At 44.1% G+C, this 20,355-nt stretch overlaps 1 long non-coding RNA gene across 2 annotated transcripts; it reads left to right on the forward strand.

The window, feature by feature from the left end:
- The first annotated feature begins 7,961 nt into the window (after positions 1-7,961).
- Positions 7,962-18,107, forward strand: LOC121299514. Of its 2 annotated transcripts, none has more exons than XR_005947423.1 (3): positions 7,962-8,051; positions 10,197-10,396; positions 17,136-18,107. It is a non-coding gene; the product is annotated as an uncharacterized LOC121299514 (long non-coding RNA). The 2 variants fall into 2 exon arrangements; XR_005947424.1 differs by lacking the exon at positions 17,136-18,107 and adding an exon at positions 15,855-15,896.
- Positions 18,108-20,355: the final 2,248 nt, after the last annotated feature.

Raw genomic sequence — 20,355 nt, forward strand, 5'->3', positions numbered from 1 at the left:
TGCTCAAGTTTTCTGTTTTTTTGTCTTATTTCTTGTTTGTTTCACAATACAAAATATTTTGCATCTTCAAAGTGGTAGGCATGTTGTGTAAATCAAATGATACAAACCCCCAAAAAATCAATTTTAATTCCAGGTTGTAAGGCAACGAAATAGGAAAAATGCCAAGGGGGGTCAATACTTTCGCAAGCCACTGTAAATACAAGGCTAGGATGTAAGTTCTAAACATTGTGGATGTGTGTGTCATACAGAATCATACGAATAAGATGGAGTGAAAAACCTGAAATAGCAATTTAGACAACAGCTAATAACAGATATCAAGCTGGAAGAGCATTGAAAGCACTCGAGGTGATGTTTGTCTGCCTGAAAGTACTGCAGGGAAGGGGAGTGCAGGGTCACAAGCACCAGTGAATAAGCATTTTACCTGTAAGAATTACCCTTTAGCTAATTCCTGACAACCAGATATGCTCGACCTCACCTCTTAGACATTAGGATAAGGGTCAGTGGCACAGGTGACAGGTGGAAGGTTCAATTTACAGTACAGCGAATAAGTTGAGAACCTTGGGACTAATACACCACGATGTCAACATTGAAATTGAATAAGAAATAGGGTTACGCACTCACACTCACATTCACACTCACACTCATTCACACTCACACTCACACACTCACTCTTACACACACTCACACACTCACACTCACATTCACATTACACTTTCAACCTCACTCACACTACACACTACACACTTACACTTACACTTACACTCACACTCACATTCACACATCACACTCACATTCATATTCATATTCACATTCACACGCACACTACACTTTCACATTTGCACTTGTACCATGCACTCCGCACTCATACTCACACTCACAGTACACATTGCTTGAGTTGATATTTTCCCAGCTGCATTTTTAATGAATTGCACCTTTGCAGGTATATTGCAAGGATACACCGAACTGAAGCCATCACTATTCAGCAGCTAATCTAGAAATGCAAGAGTGGCTGTCCATTGCAACTACATTAGCCAGAATGCATATTTATGGCTGTACGTTACTGACTGTGTAGCAGGGGGAGATCTGTGCTGACTCTGCTGGCGTGTTCACAGGGCTGCAAGAAGAGGATGGCAGTCGTCCAACAACCGCCTGTGAGTCATGGCAGTGACACGGGGAGGTGGGAAAGTGGGTGTATGGACTTTCCCCCTCTCTGAATGGCTGAGAGGCGAGTCTTGGGAGATTGTTAGCCCTATAAAATAATGCTCCACTGTTTCCTCAGGTCTGCCCACTTAGATGCGCCGAGAGTGCGGAAGCTCTGGTCTAGGACCGGGAATCAGCTGGGAGAAAAAGAAAAAGAGTTTCACAGCGAGACAGTGAGAGTGGGGAACCCTTGGGCAGACCTCGGAGTATTGCAAAAGAGCAGGCTAGTTAGCCGGCAGTGTAGGATGGTGATCAGGGTCGCACGGGTAGCGGCAACTGGGATATAGCTGTCAAGTGCAGCACCCTTTTTCTTTGTAGTTTTGTTACTGTTTTATTTTTCCTGTTTCTTTGTGCCTTCTGTTTTGAATTATTGTTTCGAAGCACCTGCAAGGGCGCCGGTATTGTGTACATTGGCTTGGTATTCGCGTAGCTCTGTTTACCATCGTTGGTAAGCGGACCACAGCGCCATCTGCGGGCAAAAAGAAAAAAGAGCACCCCAAAATAAAACTGGGCACCTGTGCAGTGTTGCCAAATCCACCTGTCTGTCTCCTGTGTCAGTGAATTACCCACCACCCTTCCACACATGGTGTGAGGTGGGATTCACTGGCATTGCCCCAAGCAGTGCATCTACAGAAGGAGCAGACTGGCAATGGATGCTACCCAGTTTGCCGCGATGATGGACCTCCTGCAACAGACGCTCACTGCGGCAGTGGAGGGGGCGGCTAGACCCGCAGCTCCAGACCACTCCCTAACGAGACCCACCAAAATGACGGCCGAGGATCGACTTACACCTACTTCACCTAAATCACCTACTTGGAGGTGTTGGAGGCCATGGCGATCTCGGCCGGGTGGCCCCAAGCCCAGTGGGCTAGCTGTTTGTTGCCCCAACTCACTGGGGAGGCTCAAGCAGCTGCAAGGATGCTGTCCACAGAGCACATGCTGGATTACCCCCTGCTGAAGTCAGCCATCCTGAATTGTGTGGGAGCCACACCGGAGGGCTACCGGAAGAAATTCCAGGAGGAGCAGTTTGCGGCGGGGGAGCACCCCCGAGCTATTGCCCACCGGCTAAAAGAATGCCATGGGCTGGCTGAACCTGGACTGGGTCACCAAAGCCAGGATGGTGGAGCTAGTCGTGGTGGAGTGGTTTCTGGAGTGTCTGGCCCCGGGACCTCAGCTATGGGTCCAGCAACAGGCACCAGATACTCTGGATCGGGCGGTCAAACTGGCGGAACAGTACCAGACGGCGGAGCCAACGCCTGCGAAACTGCCGGGGATGAGTGCGGCTAGTGGATTGTCCCCTCAACTGGCCCCAGAGAGGGTGAAGGGACTGGGGGGAAGGGGTAGTCCAGGATTTGGTCGGGGGGTGTCGGCGGGAGCTCCCGGCCCGGGAACTGGGGCAGGGTGGGGATACCCACGGGCTGCTGCAGTGTCGGACCGGGGTCTTGTGCAGACGCCTTGTCGACAAGCCCCTTTTATGGCTCCAGTGTTTCCCCCTTTTGCCAAAACTTCAGGTAGAGAAACCAGCCCACCAAGGTGTTGGACGTGCAGGGAGGTGGGCCACCTCGCCCGGGGCTGCCCCATGATGGAGTGTGACCTCAGCCGACCAGGTAGGCGTGTTCAATTACCTCAGTCACTTCAGCACACGGGTTTTGTTATTCCTGTCACAGTGGATGGTACGAAAACTCAGGCTCTCCTGGATTCAGGTTGTGGTCAGTCTCTAGTACAGGAGAGCCTAATCTCACCGGCGCATAAACGTATATTGGGACAGGTGCACATTAAATGCATTCAGGGGGATGTCCGCTCCTATCCCAAGATCAATGTGTGTATGACTATTGGCCAGCAGGTGACGCAGGTGCAGGTAGGATTATGTCCTCGATTGCCGGTACCAGTAGTTCTGGAACAGTGAGCTGTGAGCAGTTTAAAGATTGGTTGACTGCCCTGACAGCCCTGTCCTCTTTATTGGCGAAGAGGAAGTAATTGGAGAGATTTTTCCCTTTCACGATCCAGAATGGTTTTGCCATAAATGTAAACCCCGTAAAACTAAACGGGAGCGTCGGATCGCTAAGAATGAGGGCTGGCAATGGAGAGAGTCAGAGAAGTTTCAGGTGGGGGCAGTTGGTGAAGAGTCCGGGAGGGAGGTCGCGGAGCCAGCGCAGGGGTCTGGCTCGGCTGCCTCTGCTCGGGATCGACCTGACCCCGAGTTGGAAGCCATGGGAGCTGATTTTTTAGCTCGCTCCCGTGACTTCCGACTCGAGCAAGGGCGTGACGACGTGCTGGGCAGGCTCTTTGACCAAACAACGGTGGTTAATGGTCGGGTGGTCGAGCCCAGACGCGCCGCCATGTACCCCCCACTTTGAAATTGATCAAGACCTGCTGTACCGTGTTGATAAATTACCCCAGACCGGTGAAGTGCTTCATCAGTTGTTCATTCCTCAGCCGTTTAAGGAGGATTTGTTGCAGCTGGCTCATGCTATTCCCCTGTCTGGTCTTTTGGGAAGGGATAAAACTAAAGCAAGGCTTGTGTAACAGTTCTTCTGGCTGGGGCTGGATGGCGATGTCAAGCGGTTTTGTAAGCGTTGTGGGGAATGTCAAATGGCCAGCCCTAGAGCCGTTCCACGAGCCCACTGGTGCCTTTGCCCCTACTGGAAGCTCCGTTTGAGCATATTGGGATGGACATAGTTGGGCCATTAGAGAGGAGCGCGGCAGGATACACCCACCTACTTGTCATTCTGGATTACGCTACGCGTTATCCAGAGGCTATTCCCCTCCGATCTATGACCGCTAAGTCTGTTGCCAACGAGCTTCTAAAGGTTTTCTGCCGGGTGGAGATTCCCAAGGAGATACTAATCAATCAAGGCACCAATTTTATGTCCCGGCTAATCCGCGGAACATGTAAGCTTTTGGGAATTAAGAACATTAGAACCTTGGTGTTTCATCCTCAGACCGACGGTCTGGTGGAACGCTTTAATAAGACCCTTAAGAGCATGTTGCGCAGGTTTATTCGTAGTGATGTGCGTTACTGGGACCAGCTGATTCCTCCCCTTCTCTTTGCGATCAGAGAGGTACCCCAGGCTTCCATGGGGTTTTCACCATTTGAGCTGTTGTATGGGCGGAGACCCCGGGGCGTGTTCGATCTGGTCAGAGAGATGTGGGAGGAGCAGCAGGACAATTCGACCAATACCATCTGGTATGTGTTGGACCTGCGCAAGCGTCTTGAGTCCGTTGGGAAATGGGCGCATGACAATTTGCAGCATGCAGAGCACAGACAGGAAACACAATATAACCGAGGAGCCCGGTTGTGCACATTTCAGCCGGGGGATAAGTTACTTCTCATATTACCCAGTTCTGAGTCAAAACTCTTGGCTAAGTGACAAGGACCCTTTGAGGTCACATGCCAGGTTGGGAAGGTGGACTATGAGATCTGCCAGCCGGAGCGACGGAGAGAGAAACATATTTATCATATCAACCTCTGAAAGCCTTTGTTGCAACCAGAGGCGTTGTTAGTGGCGCATGCAGATGACGTTACGGACCTGGGACCTGATCTTTCTGTGTTGGCAAGAAAAGGATCTGTACAGATTGCTGAGAATCTTACACCAACGCAGAAATGTCAGGCTCACGGTCTGGTGGGGGAGTTTCCTGACGTTTTCTCTTCTGTCCCAGGGCAGACTCGAGCAGGCCATCATCACGTTGATATTGAGCCGGGGGCGCTAGTTCGCCAGAGGCCGTATCGTATACCTGAGTGTAAAAGACAGGTAATAAAAGCAGAAATTGACGAAATGCTGAGACTGGGGGTAATAGAAGAGTCCCAGTGACTGAAACAGTCCGATTGTTTTAGTCGATAAGCCAGACAGGTCAACTCGATTTTGCATTGATTTCAGACGAATCAATGAGAAATCGAAATTTGACGCTTATCTGATGCCCCGGGTAGATGAGTTCCTGGAGCGTCTAGGCATAGCTCATTTTATGACGACACTGGATTTAATGACGGGGTACTGGCAGATACCTCTGACTCCGGAATCTAGAGAGAGGACGGCGTTTTCGACTCCCTCGGGTTGGACCAATTTAGGACCATGCCCTTTGGGTTGCACGGAGCACCCTCCACTTTCCAGCGGATGATGGATCGCATCTTGCGGCCCCATCAGCAGTACGCCGCTGCTTACATAGATGATGTGGTTATCCACAGTGAGGATTGGCCGAGTCATCTGTGTAAGATAGTGGCGGTGCTGCAATCCTTGCGGGAGGCGGGGCTCACTGCTAACCCAAAGAAGTGTGCCATTGGGAAGAGTGAGTCGGAGTATTTGGGGTATCAAGTATGGGGTGGCTAGATCAGACCGCTGTTTGCTAAGGTGAAAGCCTTGGCTGACTGGCCGGTTCCTACAACCAAAACCCAGGTGCGCTCTTTCTTGGGACTAGCGGGCTATTATAGAAAGTTCATCCCGAGCTTCGCTACGCTCGCTGCTCCCTTGACAGACCTCACCCGGAAGGCTGCCCCAAATACGGTTCAGTGGACGGAGTCGTGCCAGAGGGCCTTTCTCGCCTTGAAGCGGAGGCTGTGTAGTAAGCCAGTGCTATGCAGCCCGGATTTTGGTAAGAGGTTTACCCTGCAGACGGATGCGTCAGAGACAGGTCTCTGGGCAGTGTTGTCGCAGGAGGTTCGGCGAAGCGAGCACATAAGAACATAAGAAAGTTTACAAACGAGAGGAAGCCATTCGGCCTATCTTGCTCGTTTGGTTGTTAGTAGCTTATTGATCCCAGAATCTCATCAAGCAGCTTCTTGAAGGATCCCAGGGTGTCAGCTTCAACAACATTACTGGGGAGTTGATTCCAGACCCTCACAATTCTCTGTGTAAAAAAGTGTCTCCTATTTTCTGTTCTGAATGCCCCTTTTTCTAAACTCCATTTGTGACCCCTGGTCCTTGTTTCTTTTTTCAGGCTGAAAAAGTCCCTTGGGTCGACACTGTCAATACCTTTTAGAATTTTGAATACTTGAATTAGGTCGCCACGTAGTCTTCTTTGTTCAAGACTGAACAGATTCAATTCTTTTAGCCTGTCTGCATATGACATGCCTTTTAAGCCCGGAATAATTCTGGTCGCTCTTCTTTGCACTCTTTCTAGAGCAGCAATATCTTTTTTATAGCGAGGTGACCAGAACTGCACACAATATTCAAGATGAGGTCTTACAAGTGCATTGTACAGTTTTAACATTACTTCCCTTGATTTAAATTCAACACTTTTCACAATGTATCCGAGCATCTTGTTAGCCTTTTTTATAGCTTCCCCACATTGCCTAGATGAAGACATTTCTGAGTCAACAAAAACTCCTAGGTCTTTTTCATAGATTCCTTCTTCAATTTCAATATCTCCCATATGATATTTATAATGTACATTTTTATTTCCTGCGTGCAGTACCTTACACTTTTCTCTATTAAATGTCATTTGCCATGTGTCTGCCCAGTTTTGAATCTTGTCTAGATCATTTGAATGACCTTTGCTGCTGCAGCAGTGTTTGCCACTCCTCCTACTTTTGTGTCGTCTGCAAATTTAACAAGTTTGCTTACAATACCAGAATCTAAATCATTAGTGTAGATTAGGAATAGCAGAGGATACAGAATACTGATCCCTGTGGTACATCACTGGTTACCACACTCCATTCTGAGGTTTTTCCTCTAATCAGTACTTTCTGTTTTCTACATGTTAACCACTCCCTAATCTATGTACATGCGTTTCCTTGAATCCCAACTGCGTTCAGTTTGAGAATTAATCTTTTGTGCGGGACTTTCTCAAAAGCTTTCTGGAAATCTAAATAAACCATGTCATATGCTTTGCAATTATCCATTATCGATGTTGCATCCTCAAAAAAATCAAGCAAGTTAGTTAGACACGATCTCCCTTTCCTAAAACCATGTTGACTGTCTCCCAGGACCCTGTTACCATATAGGTAATTTTCCATTTTGGATCTTATAGTTTCCATAAGTTTGCATATAATAGAAGTCAGGCTTACTGGTCTGTAGTTACTTTAGCTAGTACAGTATAAGGCACTGAGACAGGAAGCCCTGTCGTTGGTTCAAGGAGTGTGTGTGTGTCTTGTGGAAAGCAGCTGCAACGCGCAGCAGGAGACGCGTTGCTAAGCGACCAGCCGAGTGGTAGGTTCGCCCAGCACTGTGCGGATTGGGAGGTTTGGATTGGCTGGGGGGTGTGCCCGGAGATGCTGCTCAGAGTTCAAAAAGCAGCTGCGCCACTGCTGCCTGGGAAGCCGGGACTTCGGCAGCAACAGAACAGCAGTAGGCCAGTTTAGGGGATGGTGATCCCAAACCAGTATAGAGAGGATTACCGTAGAGTAGTAGGCTCCTGGAGTGGGACGTTTCGTATACTGAGAGAAGCACTTGCCATTTTATTAAACATGAACTAGGGCTACCATTCAATCTGCGTGCCTTTGTGGCGTATCAACACCAATGCTCTGTGTCTGTTTCCCAGTGACTACCCAACACGCAACACATACCCTGTTACAGGCACTTATTGAAAACTTACAGTCAGGAGAAAATACGCCCCAGTACATGTCACTGCATTAGCATCATTGATACAGATTTTTTTTTTAATTATGATTATTTAATCAACGTGTGTATAAGTGTGTGTGTGTGTATGTGTGTGTGTGTGTATGTGCGTGTGTCTGCATGTGCGAGTGTGTGTGTGTACGTGTGCGAGTGCATGCGTGCTTATGGGTGTGTTTGTGCGTGCATGGTTAGGTTCAATGACATCACTGGGCTGTCTTCATTAGTATTAGGACATTGCACTGTTGCAGAGACACTGAGAACAGAAGCAGGACTGCAGAGGTACATAACTCCATAGGACAGGTAAGCCCAACATTTTAAACTATTTGACTACTGTTTTACATTTTTGTATGATTTTACAATTTGTTCAGATTTAACTTTTAGGAGACACATGCTTTGTTATTAATCGAGTACGAACGGTTTGAAAAGTGTTCTTATTGCATCTATTCTATTTATATTTAAAATATCTCAATGTAATTCTGCTACTAGGACCTAAGTGTCCTTAACTACCTATTCTTTGCACATGAGCCTGTTTGCAGATTGCTTATTTGCCAATACTTGCCTGATTTTTTACCTGTTTTAATGAAAGCCAGCCTGGCATTTTAAACAATCTCTTTTACGTCAGGTTACGTTTCTTTCAATAAGCAGTTGCTGAGCATGTTTGCCAGAGGAAGCTCCTCGCAGCCAACCTTACTGCGCAGTCTGTTTGCTGTTTCTCTAACATCTCTCGTCTGAAGGTTAAATAAGGACACTACTGCACACTGAGGAAAATTCAACTGAAGGCTGTGTTTATTAGCAATAATGGGGTCGAATAAAAGGCTAGCCTGTCACCTGGGTAAAGCCAGACAAAGCAATGAAACTGTCAGGACAGGGCTTCCCAGCACCAGGCTTGTAATATTTAGTGGTTTGTCAAAAAAGGAAACACTGGCCAGAGGTTTTATAGCTTCCGGTGAATAGTGAGAGTCTGGGGTCCTTATTCAGAAAACACTGACACCAGTGTGCAGTTTACACCATTTTACTTTATTTTGTAAAAAGAAAAATAATGGGCTAATGTTACAGAACCAAGAAACAACTACTGTAAGATGCATGAGCTCTTAAATAAATCAACCACACAGGTTATTTATTTATTGAAAGGTTGTTATTTTTAAGGTTAATAATGTTTATTAAACCACAAGTGTATGGAAAAAGGAAAAACAAAAAACTGTTCAATGCACTTAAAACACAAAACCCAGGGGTTCCCGAGTGGCCTGTAGCTTAGAGATCGTCGGTTCGTATACAAGCTATGCCACTGCCGACTGTGGGTGGAAGTTCCCAGGGGGCAGCACACAGCTGGCCAAGGGTTGCCAGGGCGAAGAGGGGTTAGGTCAGCTGGGGAATCCTTGGCTCACCGCATACCAGCGACCCCTGTGGCTGGTCGGGTGCCTGCGGGCCTGCCTGTACGCAATTCAGAACTGCATGGTCCTCCGACTCTGTCAGTTCTAAGATGGCTGCACGGCCAGTTTGCAGAACGGAAAAAAGAAGATGGCTGATGGCACTTGTTTCGGAGGACGCGTGTGGAGGCCCTCGTCTCTCCCAAGTTAGTTTAGGAGTTGCGGAGGTGCCAGGTTGAAAAATAAATGGATATTCCAATATTGGGAGAACATCAGGAATTCATTCATTCATTAATGAAAATTAATTGCTAAAAAAAAAAAAAAAAAAAACCCACAAACCCATAGAAATATGGCTGAAGAGTTCAATCCGGCCAGGTATGTGTCTGTCTGCATTCCTGAATACAGGAGGCTGGGCATTCCAGTTAATTGAGGTATTGGGAACAGATTGTCCTGTACTCGTGACAGCATTCAGGGAGAGAGCTTGTACACAGCCAGTAGGTGTAATTAGAGACTAGGAACAGTACAGCAGTAAATTTATTTATATTGAAAGGTCTTATCGGCACATTTCATTGTGCAGTAGCACGGCTGACCAGGTGTCTCTGGGAACAGAGCCTTCTTCTTCACAGGGCTTGGCTTTGTTATTGTTGGCAAACTCCAGTAACCCAGTCAGCCAGGTAACGATGCCCGGAGCGGGTTTCGTTAAAAACATGCGTGCACATTTAGGTGGGGCAATTGGGAACATATTGATAGCACACTCTGTACCACAACACAAACGCTTTATTATTGGCTTCCTTGGGACTGTCTTGGATGAGATTCATTCTGTTTCAATTCTTTCTTTTTTTACCTGCATCCAGGCTTTTTTTCACCTGAAGGTTTTCCCCCTGAGTTGTGTCCTATCAGATACATCCCCAGTGAAATCTTAGTAGCAATGTTAAAGTCTCACCTGGCTACAGAGGTGATGTGTGTCCTGGTTTTTGAGGTTTTGAGGGTTCACATTTGACATGGAATGTTATTTTAATGTTTGATGTTTTTTATTATTATTGTTATTTCAATGTATGTTTCTGTTATGAATTTACAGACACCTTTCTATATTACCAAATGCAGTCTTATTCAAAAACAAAAATCAAACATGGCATGTGTTTATCATAAAGATGGAAATACTTCAGGAATCTTCCCCGAGTTCTGGCCTGAATGCTAAGCAGCTCCTCTCGACCACTGACACCCACAAGCAAAGGCTGCTGCTCCCCAGGAGTTGGTTGAACTTTTAAAATGCTAAAGGTGAGTACAGTACCTTTCACTGAGTACAATATATTTCACTGAATACAGTATCTTTCACTGAGTACAGTACATTTCACTCAGTACAGTACATTTCACTGAGTACAGTATCTTTCACTGAGTACAGTATCTTTCACTTAGGAGGAAGGGACTACTTGGGCACACAGCCCCTTTCCTTCTTCCATAATCTTCTGTGCATTTGGATGTGGAATCCATATATGCAGATTTTAACTAGAGAGTGAGAGAGAGACACTGCACAACCAGTGCATTCCTCACCAAATCAAGAAACGCTGCACAACCAGTGCATTCCTCACCAAATCAAGAAACACTGCACAACCAGTGTATTCCTCACCAAATCAAGAAAGACACTGCACAACCAGTGCATTCCTCATCAAATCAAGAGAGATAGTGCACAACCAGTGCATTCCTCAGCAAATCAAGAGACACTGCACAACCAGTGCATTCCTCATCAAATCAAGAAAGCAATACACAACCAGTGCATTCCTCATCAAATCAAAAGACACTGCACAACCAGTGCATTCCTCACCAAATCAAGAGACACTGCACAACCAGTGCATTCCTCATCAAATCAAGAAAGCAATACACAACTAGTGCATTCCTCACCAAATCAAGAGACACTGCACAACCAGTGCATTCCTCACCAAATCAAGAGACACTGCACAACCAGTGCATTCCTCACCAAATCAAGAGACACTGCACAACCAGTGCATTCCTCATCAAATCAAGAGAGATAGTGCACAACCAGTGCATTCTTCACCAAATCAAGAGAGCAATAAACAACCCATATTTACAAACAACTGATGTTTTCTGACAGTACTATAGCATAATGTAGCATCTTTTCATGTTAAATAAAAAATTACAATACAGATATAATTAAAATGGAAGTAAAAGCAAAAAGAGCATGAGATATTGCAGCAATGACAACACAATGGAACAAATACACTTTTGCAGGGGGTTCCGATACAGCAGCACACGGAGTAGCCACTGTGAAAGGACACTATACAGCAACCACTCAGACAGTGATATTGGAGACTGGGTTACACTATACAGCAACCACTCAGACAGTGATATTGGAGACTGGGTTACACTATACAGCAACCACTCAGACAGTGATATTGGAGACTGGGTTAGCACAGCCCATTCTCCCTGGGCTTGCTTCTTATCGCTAGACACCTTTAAAAAAGAAATGAATACAAACGTAAACATAATTGTGTGTATTATTACCTATTGACTGATTTCCCCACAGACGACTACTTGCAACACAAAGGCAATGTGATACGCAGTCCTGCACAGTTATTTAACACAATTGTGTGGCAGTGTGAGCAGTGAGAGCAATTGCGATGCATAATCAATGGACTTAGTTTATCAGTAACCAGCAACAGAGTAGGATGTCCTTTCATGTACTATAGCTTCCCTATAGTGCGCTGAGTAAGAGAACAAAAAATGCTATCAGGTTAGCATGGTTACTTCTGTGTAGACGAGACAACTTCTGTGGAAGAAGTAGCATCACATTTACACCATGTGCATGAACAGAGAGGTAGCATCACAGTTACACCATGTGCATGAATAGAACGAGGTAGTATCACAGTTACACCATGTGCATGAACAGAAAGTTAACAAACAAGAAGCAGAAGGTGGCTGTTGAGGCAAAGAAGGGCAAACAATTACATACCATCTAAACACTTTTCTGCAAATGTTTCTATGTAAATTCAAGTCCTGATATGTGTTCTGTAGAACAGAAAGTTGCATATGTTATCCTGTTACAATTCAGTTAAGTCAAGGTGAAGAGGCAAGACAACAGGTCTGACTGACAATGATAGAGGGCTGGCAGGTCTGACAGTGATAGACTGACAGGTCTGACAATAATAAAGGGCTAGCAGATCTGACAGTGAGAGGCTGGCAGGTGCTTCTGTGTTCAAATGCTAGGTGTTTCATGAGGGGTAGTCTCAACAGAGAACATACTTCCCCTTAAAAAGAATCAGAAATGATAACACTATGTAACACAATTTTTGTTCCTGGGTAGTAAATGTTATTTCCTAATTGCTTATGCCTCAAAAGTATAGAAAATGGCTATTATTCCCCACAAACTTTGTTTGTGTGACCAGGACAGTGATATTTTGAAGTTTACCTATTTCCAATGAGAAAACTGTCTTTTCGTTCACATAAAGTCAGAAAAAAACAACATATGAATCCAAATTAACATATATTTATACTAAAGTAAGCCAAAAATGACTACAAAATATTTAGAAGTGAGTAGTTTTTCGGAATTTACGATTATACTGTAAATCACTTTCACAAATCAGCCCCCAAATGTAGTCTCCCATCATGTTCTCATTATACTGTCCTTGGTAGCGACGTTCAAAGTCCAGTATATCCTGGTGGAAGCGCTCGCCTTGCTCCTCCGAGTACGCTCCCATGTTCGCCTTGAATTTATCAAGATGAGCATCAAGGATATGGACTTTGAGGGACATCTTACAGCCCATTGTGCCATAGTTCTTCACCAGAGTCTCAACCATAGTTTTCGGCCTTGTCTTTGCCCAGGAAGCCCCGAACCAATGCGACAAAGCTGTTCCAAGCCGCTTTCTCCTTACTAGTGAGCTTCTTGGGAATTCATTTTACTCCAGGATCTTCTTTATCTGTGGTTCGACGAAGACACCGGCTTTGACCTTTGCCTCAGACAGCTTAGGGAAGAAGTCTTGAAGGTACTTGAAGGCTGCCAACTCCTTATCTAGAGCTCTGACAAATTGTTTCATAAGGCCCAATTTGATGTGCAGTGGTGGCATCAGCACCTTCCGGGGGTCCACCAGTGGCTCCAACTTGACGTTGTTCTTCCCCACAGAGAACTTGGTCCGCTGTTGCCAGTCCCGCCTGTGGTAGTGCGCCTTGGTGTCCCTGCTGTCCCAAAGGCAAAGATAGCAGGGAAACTTGGTAAAACCGCCTTAGAGGCCCATCAGGAATGCCACCATTGCAGCCTCTTGATGCCATCTCAGAAAAATGCAGATATGTATCCACTGAGGCAGCTGGAACTAAACTGAACTGGTGGGCTTAGGCCCCTGTATTTATACTACTATTTATATTACTGGAAAGTTCTAGAAAGTTCTAGAAGTTACTCCAAGTTTACTCAGCACTGAATCTATCTGGAATGTTCTGGAAAATAGGTACATTTCAAAATATCAAGTTTGTGGGGAATAATAGCCATTTTCTATACTTTTGAGGCATAAGCAATTAGGAAATAACATTTACTACCCAGGAATCAAAAAAAAAAAAAAAAAAAATTGTTATACGGTGTAATCATTGAGGAACTGACAAGTGGCCCTGCAGAATAATTTGAACACCTCGGAGACTATTTTTTGTCCAACCCTAAACCTGCACAGGCTGTACAATGCATTATCCCACACATGACAAACTATTAACCTTCTTCTTCAGTCCGGTAAGAATCTTCTATAGCCAGTGAAAATCCATCTAATTCAGTACCAGCTGCATTGTACTTTTGTGGTCTGTATTTTAACACCAATTAATTTTCAGGTGAAGTTTGTTTCTATTTAAGATGTGATGGTCATTGTCGGAGTGATCATTAAGCTTAGAGATTGTGAATCACTGCACACACCTGGAGGCCAGACTGAGAGAAACTGATCTCTTGCTTCCAACTAGAGATATAATGATGTTTTCCAGGGTACAGGATTTAGCAGCATTTAGCATTGCTCTTTGATTTCTTATGTGGATGTTACACCTCCAGATGCATTTAGTGATTTCAAACAAAATAAATAAATAGACAATGTGGGGAAACTATAAAAAAGGCAAACAAGATGCTCGTATATATATTGAAAAGTGTTGAATTTAAATCAAGGAAAGTAATGTTAAAACTGTACAATGCATTAGTAACACCTCATCCAGAATATTGTGTTCCATTCTGGTCACCTCGCTACAAAAAGGATATTGCCGCTGTAGAAAAGTGCAAAGAAGGGTGACTAGAATTATTCCAGGTTTAAAAAGCATGTTTTACACAGAGAATTGTGAGGGTCTAGAACCAACTCCCCAGTAATGTTGTTGAAGCTGACACCCTGGGATTCTTCAAGAAGCTGCTTGATGAGATTCAGGGTTCAATAAGCTACTAACAACCAAACGAGCAAGATGGACCAAATGGCCACACCTCATTTGTAAACTTTGTTATGTTCTTATGTTCTTAAGTCAAAACGCTGGCCTTGCTGTCCAAGACTGATACAGTTCAATAATGCTCTATTTATAAATGAGGTCTCCACATAAGGAAATATATACTGTGTATTTACATGTGTGTTATGTGTACCCAGTGCCTGGCTCACTCTAGTCTATGGAGGTGCTGTGCTTGATTATGTTTGCTGTCCTCTGGCTAATCTCTGGCCTCTGGATTCATTTCTGGAAATCTCTGATTAATGACAAGTGAGACCTAGTGGAGCTAAATTAGCAAGGCATCATGATACACTGTGAAGCGTGATGAGGTGCCAAGCTCTCTCGTGGCAGTGTCATGGTCTACAGGAGCTTTGGGCATTTCTAAAGAAGTGCGCACGCCAAGCATGTTAATACTGAAGGGTGGATAAGACTGACAGCGATTGAGTTGGGGGGTGGGTTAAAGCATGTCATGAACATGCTTTTTCCAGGAAAATGTAAAGCTGCAGCTAACAAGTTTTAATTCTGTGCTGATGCTTCCAAAAGATTGTGATTATAGTGTTCTTTCATACTTGCAAAATTACCAGTACCAGTTTTTCAAAGATACTGCACGTGCATCACATTCTGAGAGCAGAAAAGTATGCTGTAGCATTTTGGTTACAGCTTAGTTTAAGGACTCATTATAAATAATTAATAACGCATGTTCAAATGTGCAATAATGAATGTTACAAACATGATTAGACTATTGCAGTACAGTGTTATAAATCATGTTAGTTAGGCATGATAAGAAAACTTATATTAAACTTGACATGAAGTTTTAAGATGTCATTAAAATTGTATTACTATTAATTTCTGTTTGTTTATAGCCATGAAACAGAAGTAATATGTGTATAGATGTTTTATAAATGGAAACGTGTTTAGTGGAAAAGGAAATAGAATAACTGGAGACCATCATTTTATCTTAAAGTAAACAATGCGCTCATCCTAGACTTTCAAGCGTATTCTGTTTGTCTCTAGATGGGGCTGCTTCTAGCCTCATTAACTCGTTTGATATTCTTTGCTCTTGAAGTTTGATGACAAATGGTGTGTAACAGGGAGAGATCTGTGCTGACTCTGCTGGCGTGTTCACGGGCTGCAGGAAGAGGGCGGCAGTCGTCCAACAACTGCCTGTGAGTCATGGCAGTGACACGGGGAGGTGGGAAAGTGGGTGTGTGGACTTTCCCCCTCTCTGAATGGCTGAGAGGCGCGTCTTGGGAGATTGTTAGCCCTATAAATTAACGCTCCGTTGTTTCCTCAGGTCTGCCCACTTAGACGCAACGAGAGTGCGGAAGCTCTGATCCAGGATGGGGAATCAGGTGAAACAAAGAGTTTCATAGCGAGACAGAGAGAGCGGGGAACCCTTGGGCAGACCCCGGCGTATTGTGAAAGAACAGGCTAGTTAGCCTACAGAGTAGGACGGTGATCCAGGTCATGTGGGTAGTGACGACTGGGATAACACTGCCGAGTGCAGCACCTTTTATTTGTAGTTTTATTACTGTTTTATTTTCCATTGTTCTTTTCGCCTTCTGTTTTCATTATTATTATTTCTTTGAGCACCTGCGAGTGCACTTGCTGTTCACGTACCAGCTGTGGTATATCCGTGGTGCTGTCTATCATCGTTGATAGGCAGCCCACGGTCAACAGTGCCCTCTGCCGGAAAAAGCAAGAACGTTTGCAAATAAAACTGGGCACCTGTGTGGTGTTTTCAAGTACACCTGTCTGTCTCCTAGTCAGTGAATTACCCACACCCCTTCCACAGGTGTCATTTTATTTTAAAAGGCTTTCTTTAATAACCTAATTTGCATAGGCTAATGAGGCACACGGCTTGTAGATTAGTATTACAGGATTCCAGAATAGCTGAATGTTCACTATCAAGTTCCAAAAATACCCACACAAACTCCATATGGGTGTGACATGTAGATGCCCGAGAAGCAGAATAAAGCCAGAGCTGTAGGCTCTGTCCACACAATAACACCCACTGCATCCAGATCCACACAATAACACCCACTGCATCCAAATACACACAACAACACCCACTGCATCTAGATCCACACAATAACACCCACTGCATCCAGATCCACTCAATGTAGTGGTTCATCGTAATGGTTTGAGAACGGGTTTCCTGTTCACTGTTTTTTTTATTTTTATTATTATTATTTTTTATGCTTTTTTGTTGTAAATAGCTTTGATTTGTAGTAAATCTCTCCCTGGCAGTAAGCGTACTGTCCATGTAAACGGCACTGTGGGTTACACTAGCATTCATTTACATTTCTTCAGGACATGACTGGGGAACAGCACCTTCATACATCTTTCTGAATTGATTCATCAGTAATATATTATATGGGCTACATTATGCATCTTTCTGAATTGATTCATCAGTAATATATTATATGGGCTACATTATGCATGTTTCTGAATTCATTCATCATTAATATATTATATGGGTTACATTATGCATGTTTCTGAATTCATTCATCATTAATGTATTATATGGGTTACATTGTTAATTAGTTGACCCTGTTAGAACCTTGGTTTACAGAGCCCACTGGAGGATGTCTTCCGAAGGGGATCGTTGGATACCACAGAGTGCAGTCAGAGCCGCTTACCCACAGTACCCCAGGACTGTATGGATATTCGTATGAAATGAAAAAAAAAAAAAATTTTAGCAAGGGTTTTAGAAATGTATTTTCTCTTCTATTAGTATTAGGATTATTACACCTTTTGGACTAGTCTTCCATTCAGCTTAATTCCATGTTGCTCATTCCATGTTGCTCATTCTCTGTTGCTCATTGCCTGCAATGCAAATCTTCCTGTGTAATTTGAATCTTATTTCAAGGCCAGTTTGCATAAACTAAAATATGATTAATGACGGGACTGTTACTGATTGCTCATATTGATACCCATTTAAACATACACCGGAGTACGTGGACATGGGCATCAGGGCACTGTGAACTCATTATTATACCATGTACACCTGCTACGTGGCCAAGGGTCAGAAAACAAAGCCACCTGGCACTGCAGTGTGTTGATCAGGTTGTTTGTTAGCTTTGGAAGGCTCTCTGGGTTCTTCCTGTTAAAGGCCATTCCTCACTATGGCATGGTATGTTACACCAGAAATGTGGGGAGGAACGTGGCAGAACAGCCCCCATAAAATTTACAAGCAAAAGTGATAAAGAGTGGTTCAATCACAGGCTATTTAGTCCATTGCTAAGTTAACACCCACACGCTTTCGGGAGCTCTTACATGCCTCGTTGGGTTTTTATCCCTATAATTCTGTTACATTAGTAGTGTTTTGTTTTGCAAAAAAAAGGGCTCCTGGCTACATTCAGCGAGCAAGGCCCTGAACAGATTAAATACAGTGACCTGTATCGTAGCTCTTTCCTTACCTGCTTTCATTGTGAACACTGGAGAACTCACTGCCAATTATAAACATGTACAGGCTGCTAGACTGAGTCACATCCAGAATCTGTGTCTGAATGGTTTCAGGGGTTGGAATCTGCAAATTCAAGACTCCCAGTTCACTGTGAGCTGATGTCAATGAAGATTTGAAATGTAAATGTTATTTCTGCTTTATTTTTTTAATGCATTTTTGTTTTTATTATTTTTAATATTATTATTATTTGGCTTGTAGTTCATTGCATATTTTTCTCCCGTCTGTTGACTATAATTGTAAACCATGGTATTTCATACAAGTCCTTCTATACTGCATGCTCTGTGCCTCGAGGGCTTTCAATTCATAAGAAAGGAAATTAATTGAAAAAGCATGGAAATGACAGGGCATCTATGCAAATCACAAGAGCCGCAGCACATGCAAATACCTGTTCCATGTTATTGTTCCCATTGTGTGCACAGTGATTCCAGGAAAGCCAGCATTTGCCCCATGCACCACCTGTTACTAGAAACTAGAGATCACATTTGCATGTCTCTTCATTCACCTGAAAACTGTTACAAAAGCAGCACCACTGTCTTCTGAATGGGAGTGGAGCATCTAAAGTGGCAGTGGGTGTCAAAACACCTTTACTGGACTTCACTGAGCTAATTGTCAGGTTAACCCTCATAAGGTAGCCTGTGGTCCATTCAGACCGCACAGTGCTTTAGTATCAGTTATTATGTGGATCTAGAGACTTGATTTTTGTTTTCTTTTAGGTAGTTGCCAGGCAGCCATCCTGTTACACTATGCAAAGGATAATTCCAGTCCAGGTAGCCTGGTTGAATTTCCCAAATTGTTTTAGGTTTGGGTTCTGTATGGACCCCAGGTGTAATGTATGAGCAGGCCTAGCCTTCTCACTTGCATATCACAGGCTTCCTTTCCAATGATGTATAGTATATCCTGAACACATGTTCCTAAGCAAAACTCCTAAGTTTAAGTCAGCTCCTAAGTTTTATTTGTCGGCTATTACTCGGTCACTTCAACAGATAGCGTTCCGGTTTCATTTAAAAGAGCAGTCTTTCCATTGATATTAGGCAGCCCCATATGCGTACTTTCTACTACCTCCTCATTCAGTGCTCCAGTGCTGTGACGCACAACAAATCGGTAGGTGTGTTCAAGTGCCTGTAACTCAAAAACGGAAATAGGTTGCTTAAGGCTTTCCAATGATATCTCACATGCCTGTGACATGTTCTTAGAATAAACTACATCGTCCACAATACAGTGGTGCCTTCACTTGCTAGGAGACAGCTGTGCGCACTGAACGTCTTATCCATTTTGCATAGCATAAACAACACATTATACCAAACAATGGCTAAAAGTAAAGGAAAAGCAAAATAAAGTGTTCATATACACATTCATTCATTTACTCCAGTTGTTAGTTATATATTGTTTTATTGCTGGGGTCCGGTTGGACCCCAGATTACCAGAAAAGTTAGTTTTCTGATGTGTCCTTATGAGGGTTAAATGTACAGTATCATCTCGCTCTCTAACCCTAACCCTGTGTGGGGGCCACTGTTGTTAAACTTTCCAAAGCAGCTGTGTGTGTGTTTTCACTTGGAGGGGGTGCACCACTCTCTGTACAGAGAGCCGTCCCCTAAATAGATTCCCGTCACATCCGTGGGACGCCTCCTCTCAGGACACTTGCAACCTCCAGACTCGCCCTGATGGGGTTCAGCTGGATCTGCATACTTAAAAGAAACTACTGACTGCTGACTGAGAGCAAAACAGGACAGATTAACTGGAGCAATTTAGAAAAACAGCCCCAGATAAATCTGACTCAAAGTTCTAGCTCTGCTAAACTACGACAGTTTTGAAAACAGGAGAAAGAGATCCTTTTAAGATTCCTGATGGCACAAATGACAGCGTGCAATCCGGTCCTCAAGCAGTTTCACTGTGAAATCACTGGCTTCAGCAGCTGGCTGGCAGTCCGCTATTGTGAGTCTCAACTCACTTGACCTGGGTCTCTAATGACAAGGTGCAATGCCATGCCAGTGAGAATGTGGAAGCTGCCACCTGTCCTCTCCATGTGTAAAGGTTGCAATAATGTACACTACAGCAGAGTGACAGGTTAGATCAAGCAGACCAGGGGTTAAAACAGACCCTGTGGGTTCAGAAACTGATACTCATAATCACACAGAGAAGAAGAAGAAGAAGAAGAAGAAGAAGAAGAAGAAGAAGAAGAAGAAGAAGAAGAAGAAGAAGAAGAAGAAGAAGTCATGGTTATAGTCTTAATTCATCATGTCATAACAACTGTGTCTAATTAATTAAGAGAATAGCTTTGCAAGGGATTTAAAGAATGAGTTTTGAGGGTTCATTTTTCCTGTTTTCT

Source organism: Polyodon spathula, chromosome 25 (assembly GCF_017654505.1).
Source record: "Polyodon spathula isolate WHYD16114869_AA chromosome 25, ASM1765450v1, whole genome shotgun sequence".
Lineage (NCBI taxonomy): Eukaryota > Metazoa > Chordata > Actinopteri > Acipenseriformes > Polyodontidae > Polyodon > Polyodon spathula.